Below are 7,138 nucleotides of genomic sequence, written 5' to 3'. Positions count from 1 at the left end.
CAGGCAGGAAGGAGGAGTGTGTGGGGGTGAAGGTGCGGGAGGCAGGGCTTGCCTTTCCAAGGCAGGATCAGACCACACTACTCTGTTTCCCACGGCCTCCTCCACTCCCAGGCGGCTGCCACGCCCTGCCCCAGCAGCTGTCACCTCCCTCCATCATTTACTGTAGCCTTTTTCATCTCCTCCACTGGACTGTGCTTCTGTTCGAGAGAAAGGGCTGTGTCTTCCTCACCCTTTGCAAACCTAGGGCTCTCCCGCACCTGACACAGTGACTCCCATCTTGGGCTCCTCCACGTGTCAGGTGGACGTGTCTCATCCCGTGGCCTGCAGCAGTGCCTGTCCCTCTCCCACCTTGCCATGCCCCCGTCGGATGATGCCCAGGGAAAGTTCTTCCTCACCACGTTCCTGCACTCCACCCAGGCCTGCCCATCAAGTTCACTTTCCTGGGAGAGGCCCCTCTGCAGCCTCCCGAGCAGCCAGCAGCCCTCTGAGAACTTCATTCACACTTGTCACAGAACACAGGCAGCCTTCTGTGTGTTAATAGAGCAGGAACACAACCTCATCTGTGTTTACTTTTTTTTAATGTATTTATTTAAGTAATCTCTACGCCCGATGTGGGGCTTGAACTCACAACCCTGAGATCAAAAGTTGCATGCTCTACCAATGGAACCAGCCAGGCACCCCAATTAAGGTTTAAAGGGCATCTCTGGCAGCCAGTGAAGGCCAGGGAGGCTGGTGAGATGCTGCTGCCTTGGCGGGGGCGCTCCCCCCTCCTGCCTCCTGCCTCCCACCTCTAAGCCAAGCAGGCTGCCTCTGCTCAGACTGCCTCCTCCTGGGGTGGGACCTTGGCACAACAGGTTCTCTTTCCAGCTGGCCTTCCTTTACCACATCTGCAAGTTCAAGTGCAAAACCCGTCCTGCCCAGAGAGCCTTAGTGGAGAATGTCACTCAAGTCTGAGGACATTTTCTCTCTGGAACTGACTGCTCTCCTCTGATGCCCACCATCCCGTCGGTGCCCCAGCTCGCTCAGAGAACCCATAGAACCCTCCCTCCACTGCATTCCACAGCCCCGGATGGGGTGACCCGCCCGCGGCTCCTCAGCAGCACACATTCTATGTCTCTGCCAGAACTTGGTGAAAGTGCTGGGGAGCTCATAGCCTCTGGAGGCCAACGTCCACCAATGACAGATGGCAGTTGGTGGGTAAATGAAACTGTGAGGCATCTTCTACGGTCTCCCAAAGCCCTAGCCAGGCTGAGCTCCTGTAACTCACTGTAGTGGCTTGCTTGATGATACACCTCTGTTGGCCTTCTTCTCTTCCTTGTCTCATGCCCCCACTTCCCTATCAGCGCTCCCTAGGACTTCCCACATCAACTACGTGCACTTGAACCCTTGCTTTGAGTTTTGCTTCTGGGTGAACTCAACCGAAAACACACTCACCTGCTTTACATTAAGACCAGAGGCCGTCCCATTTGTCCTTCTATCCTCTGTACCTGGCCTAAAACATCTGGCACGTAGGAAACCAAAATGCTGAACCAACCTGCCGTTCTTCTGAATTCCTCCTTGGACTACACATCTGCGCAGGAATCTGACAGCATCCTCAACCTCTAGTCCGCAGGATTGAACTCTCAGATTCAGTCAGAGCTCTTGGTTGCGAGCAACAGAAAGGGACCCCAGCTAACCAAAGCAGAGAGGAATTTAAGTATGCCCCTCTGCAGGGGGAGCTGGCTCTCAGAACTGACTGGGGGGCTGAAGGACCACATTTGGGTTGGTGGGAAGCCAGGAGCTTCGCCTGGCTCAGGATCGACATCCTGAAAGAGAGGGTTCTGCTGGGTCAAACCTAAGTCACAACCCCCCTCCATAATGCATTGGATGAGGTGAGGAGGGCTGGTCCCTTCAACTTCATGGAAGGAAGACACCACTACTCTCCCTTAAGGCCACCCGTGAGGCCTCTCCAACCCTTCCTCTTCAACCCTTCTGAATGGAGTTGGATGAGGACCACCAAGAAATGCAGCGTTCATCAGCCTCTCTTCAGGCTTTTACTCCCACTCACAGGGCGAAGCTCAGCCTATATGAGTCACCTCCACCCTCCTCATTCCATGCCCTCTGCCAAACACGGGTCTTTCTCTGCCTCCTTTCCACTCTTCCCACTCTACTCCTCTGTCACTGCCTCAGTCTAGTCTGTGGCCATCAACCTTCCCCATTACCAGCTTCTAGCAACTGCTGACGGATTGGGGTGCCCAGCCCTGGTGCCACAGATGCCCTATCTCTTGCCTCGAGTACAGGATACCCGTCCTTTCTAGAGCCTCTCACGGCTGCCGGCAACCAGCCTGCTTCCCATCCCAGGCTAAACTCGCCAGCAACTTCTTCCTCTCCCATCGCCAACACCCGCTGGCTGGGCCTTCCTGACAAAATCACTCAATGGCCTCTTCCGTCATTTCATCCCGTTTGAGCCTTCACTCGCATGCCAATACTTGGGGCCTGCGATGTCCTCTTCTGACAGTTACTTCACAAAGTCCACCTCTTTCCTGGCAAGCCCTCGAGTTGGTTCCTGTGCCCTCGGCCCCTACCCAGTGGCCTCCTCTCACATTCATTACCTTCACGAGCGTTAATGAGGAAATGGCTGTTTTCAAGGGCTGATTCCAGATGCAGTGGAGGAAACCATCACACGGAAGCCCCAGTCTTCAGGGGGCTTATCCCCAGGAGGGAGAACGAGATACTCACTAGAGATTTCCAAAACCCAAAAGATCATGCAGCAAATGCCAAACTGGGTGGGTGGTTTCCAGCGCTTTGGGAATCCACATGGGGCAGCAGGGAAGGCCTGGCGCACATGTATGGGGGCAGAGGAGGGCCCAGGGAGGAGGGAGCATAGCCTGAGCCAGTTTGGAGGGGAGGAGCATGCAGGAGACCTCGTTCCCCACGGGAGAGTCCAGGGGAAGCTCCAACAGTGAAGTTACTGGCCAGGTTATATGGGAAGGTCAGGGCTGCAATAGCAGTGGGAGTCGCCCCCACCTAGATGATGTTCGAAGTTAGGAGAATAAATGAGGACTTGGAGGGAAGGACGAGCTAAGGGCCGAGGGCCAGGCCTTGCAGAAAGTCCAAGGGCAATGGTGGGAGAGAAGCAGAGCTGAGCCTGAGGGAGGCAGAAACCCCTGTTTATTGGTCAGCTGGAGCCATTGTGGTCTGCTTTGGGCTCTTCCAAGCTCTCCTTCCTCACTGACCTCTGGCATGCCCGGGGGTCACAGAAGGTAGGCTTCCCTAATCCACCCCCTTCTCCCTCCAAAGAAGTTCAGAGCAGTAAGACAGGGCTTCCGTCAGAGAGAAAGGGATTGGAGCGCCAAAGCCTACCACCCTGCCTCCTCCATCCCCAAGTGAAGCTCCTTTCTTTCCCATCACAACGCCCGCCCCATCCTGTCTGCCCTCTGCTCCTGTCTTCAGAGCCGCGTTCCATGAGGGAAAGGGGCACACATGCCATCTTTTCTTCCCGTCCGCTCTCAGCCCGGGGCATTCTGACCCCGCCCCTCCCACTGACACTGTTGTCAAAGGTGATGTCATAATGGTCCCCCCTCCCCCGCCCCCGGGGTGGTCCTCCAGCTGCATCTTACCCCTCCCTCCTGCTTGACACTCTTCTCCATGCTGCTTTTCTTCTTTGGGTCCTACCCCTCTGGTCTTTCCTTCTCAGCCATTTTCACGGGCTCCTCTTTCTTGGCTGGACACTGCCGACGTTGGTTCACTCTTCAAGCAATAACCGAGCACCTTCAAAGGGCTGGGCACTAGCTGCAGGCCTGTCCCTGCAGCTCTGGTCTCCTCCCCTCTCTGTGGGCCATGTTGCGCCTCCCATGGTCTGGGTGCAGACTGTCCTCCATTCCAGCCCTGGCGGAGCCTCGGTCTCATCCCATCCTCGTGGCCTGGCCCCGCTTCTTCTCGATTCCCCACTTGGGCGGGGGGGCGGGGTGCACAGCAAATGCGGCTGAGGCGGCAGCACCCTGGTGCCCCCTCCCCCCGCCTCACTTGCCACTCGCTCCCGTGTGTGACCAGAGCCTGTGGAAGTTGTCCTCTACCCCTCGTCTCTCCTCTCCATACCAGATGTACTGCCGGAGGCCATGGCCTCAGATTCTCTCAAGGTGATCCACGGAACACCTGAATTTTCTCTCCAGCATTCTGCTTTTGCAGGAGAGTTCTTTCTGAAATATAAACTTGACCGTGTCATCTCCTTGCGTTCATGACCACCCTGGGCTGCCCCTGCCCTGAGAGTGTACTTCCAGCTTGTGGCAAGCTCGGTATGACCCGGCCTCACCACTCTGACTCCATCTCATACCAGTCTCCACCCCGGCCCCTCTGGTTTGCTGCCTTTTGTCTACATGAACGCCTGCTCTCACTGAGAGCCTTTGCTTAAGCACTTCCCTTTCTCTGGAATGTTCCTTTCTGTTATACAATCTCAATTCCAAGGTCACTTCCTTGGAGAAGTTTTCCTATTTTCTTTTTTTCTTCCTATTTTCTTTCTTTCTTTTTTTAAAAGATTTTTTATTTATTTATTCATGAGAGACGGGGTGGGGGGGGAGAGAGAGAGAGAGAAGCAGAGGGAGAAGCAGGCTCCCAAGAAGCAGGGAGCCTGACGCGGGACTCGATCCCAGGACCCTGGGATCATGACCTGAGCCGAAGGCAGATGCTCAACCATCCGAGCCACCCAGGCGCCCATCTTCCTATTTTCTTATAGAATTTTCCTGATAATTAATTTGCTGTGGTTCTGCCAGCTAACTGTGAGCTCGGTTTTATTTCACAAACTCGTAGAGCGCTTCCTCTGGTCCAGGTGCTGTTCTAGCACGGGGACTGTTAACCCATTTAGATCCGGTAACGGCCACCTTACGAGGAGGGACTCGTCCCCATTTTACAGATGAGGAAACCGAACCCCAAAGAGCTCTGTGGCTTGAGCAAAGTGACATATTCACTGCGCGATGCAGCTGGATTGGGAATACAGTCAGTGCATCTCCAGGGTCCCTGCCGGACCACACACCGGCCACCTGCCTGTCATGTCCACGGTATTCTCAGGGCCTACAGCAGTGCCTGCTACCTAGTGGATCCTCAGTAAATATTTGCTGCCTGGATGACCAAATACCTGCTGGGATCCAAGGGAGACTGGGGGTCACTGCGCCCCCATCTGCTTGCTGAATATGGTGGGAGAGGTCCTCTAGGTTAGAATTCCCCCACCTCTGCAGGCTCAGCTTTTGTTGGCTGTCCTGCTATGTCCAGAGCATGCCAGAGGTAGGAAATGCCCTTCCCCCATTGTCTTCTTGGTTAACATCAAAGCCCTAGTAACTTTCAAGCATCACCTCCTCCAAGAAGACTTCCCTGACTGGACACCCCTCCCCCCACAGTAGAATTGGCCCCTCCCACCTTTGTGCCCTCACAGTATCCCGTACAGACCGTGTATATATCCTGCACAGACCCGATGTCCACCATGGCACTCGTCCTAGTTTATACTTGATGTACATCTAGTTATAATTTAGACCCTTTCTGCTTCAAAGGGTCTCAGTTTAGAGGCTAATTTATATGGTCACCTGAACTCCCCCCTACACACACACAACATGGGTCTTGTGCACACCCATGTTGCAGTCAACCCCAGTACCAAGTACCGAGTCTTATACAGGCTGGTGCTCTTTCTGGGGAAGGAACAAATGAATGATGCTAGATCCAATGGTTAAAACTGCCATCAATTTGAGTAGCAGCAGAAAAAAGCAGCTATCAGAAGACATGGTTTATAGTTCCAATTTCATTACTAAACTAGCTGCGTGACCTTGGCCAAGCTGTTTAACATCGTTGGGTCTCAGATGGCCAGTTTTTAAAATGAGTGGGTTGGATTAAATGACCTCCAAGCTCCATGCCAGCTCTAAGACTCTGTGATTCAATGCTAATGTCCCCTCATAGATGAGGACCTAACAGACTATAAGGGAGTAGTGCAGCACCAAGTGAGGGTACCAGGAAGTCCTAGAAAAGAGACAAAAGTATTGCTGCCACTCCTGACGCATCTAGAAGCACCCCCACTTCTCCCTCTCCCAGCCCTGCCATGCTGTTGTCTGCCTAGGCAGGTTGACGGTTTTGACTTTTTTCCTTTTTAAACAGTAAGCTCCTTGAGGGCGAGGTCCAAGTTTTAGACTTTAAGATCCTGAGGACCCAGCAGGGAGTTAAAAACTGGCATGTATTTCATGGTTGATGACACTGATAGTCTTTCGGAGATCCAATCAAATGTGAGACAGTGGGTGCCAGTTTCATCAGAAGTGCACTAGACAATGAAGAGACGGTATCGGAAATTAAGGCCATTGTTCTCCTATCAATAGCAGCCAAATTACATGCCTGTGTATTAAGGAGCGACTTAAATGCATATAGAAAGAAATATGGTCCCTTCAAGAGGAAAAATGTGGATTCAGAAAAAGAAAGACATTGCAGATTCTATATTTATCTTCCAGCAAGCTGGATTTGAGAATTCAATTTGCCCACTTTTCTGAATTGGTTGACTATATAAAAATGCATGAAATACAGGAAATAGTAAATGGGGGCGCCTGGGTGGCTCAGTCGGTTAAGCATCTGCCTTTGGCTCAGGACACGATCCCAATCCTGGGATCCAGCCCTGCCTCGGGCTCCCTGCTCGGCGGGGAGTCTGCTTCTCCCTCTCCCTCTGCCCCTCCTGCTCATCTTCTCTCTCGAGCATGCTCTCTCTCCCTTTCTCAAATAAATAAATGAAAAATCTTAAAAAAAAAAAAAAGGAAATAGTAAATGAGTACTAAATGCTGAAATGAAACAGAAAATGCTTAAATATATTATGGAAAATACTAACATTTATGCAAAACATAAGCCTTCACCATTATAAACATGTTTATTAAAAGCATGGATATTGGTAAATCTTGTAATCAGTTTCAGTAATAAAGGCTAAAGCATAGACATATAGTGTCTCTCAGTTTCCTCAAACCAAGCAATTATACAGGGATAGAAAGTTTACCAACAAGACGATAATTAGATCAATGGTAGAAGCAGAACTAGTAATTGTGACAAAATCAAAACATGAACTCCAAACTGGGTGGCAAATCAAGTATAATTGCAAAAAATACAACATGAAAATCTCACCTTAAATGCAGTCAATATTTTCTTG

This window comes from Callorhinus ursinus, unplaced genomic scaffold (genome assembly GCF_003265705.2).
Source record: "Callorhinus ursinus isolate GAN/ISIS: 27379988/994484 unplaced genomic scaffold, GSC_fseal_2.0 scaffold51, whole genome shotgun sequence".
Classification (NCBI taxonomy): domain Eukaryota; kingdom Metazoa; phylum Chordata; class Mammalia; order Carnivora; family Otariidae; genus Callorhinus; species Callorhinus ursinus.
Note: the sequence above shows the minus strand (reverse complement) of the source record.